The sequence below is a fragment of the Borostomias antarcticus genome (genome assembly GCF_949987555.1).
Source record: "Borostomias antarcticus genome assembly, chromosome: 29".
NCBI classification, from domain to species: domain Eukaryota; kingdom Metazoa; phylum Chordata; class Actinopteri; order Stomiiformes; family Stomiidae; genus Borostomias; species Borostomias antarcticus.
The window spans coordinates 5,531,787-5,532,255 of record NC_140262.1 but is presented as its reverse complement, the minus strand read 5'-3'; positions in this window follow the sequence as shown (position 1 = coordinate 5,532,255).

Here is a 469-nt window from a genome sequence, read left to right as displayed (position 1 = left end):
AGCTGTCATGGCTCCTTCCCATTCCTGTTCATCACCGTATCAAAGGTGTTTCTAGTTGGCAGGTGTGGCCCAGATAGCAAGCGGAACTGGGCCATATTCAGGCCAGATCTGGCCCTTGAGGCTTAGTTCCGGCCCATATATGGCCCAGAATCATTACACATCCGCTTGCTATCTGGGAGGTAACCAGCATGCTGGTCAGGATGTGTACCAGTCCGGGTTTTAAGATCCCATGGATGGTTCTATTCCCCTGGCCCTGGTAATGCCACATCTCTGACTGGAGGCGGGGAATACACTGTGTGTCATCAGAGAAGTATGGGGCCCCTGGGGGGGGATGTGTGGGGGGGTGAACAGCAAATACAGATAAATCCCTCTGGGTAGGAAAAAGATCTCTTATCTTTTATTTTTTATTCACTTTGAACACTTTTAGAGAAGTTTGTAAACTGTATTTGTACCAAATAATGAGTCCCCC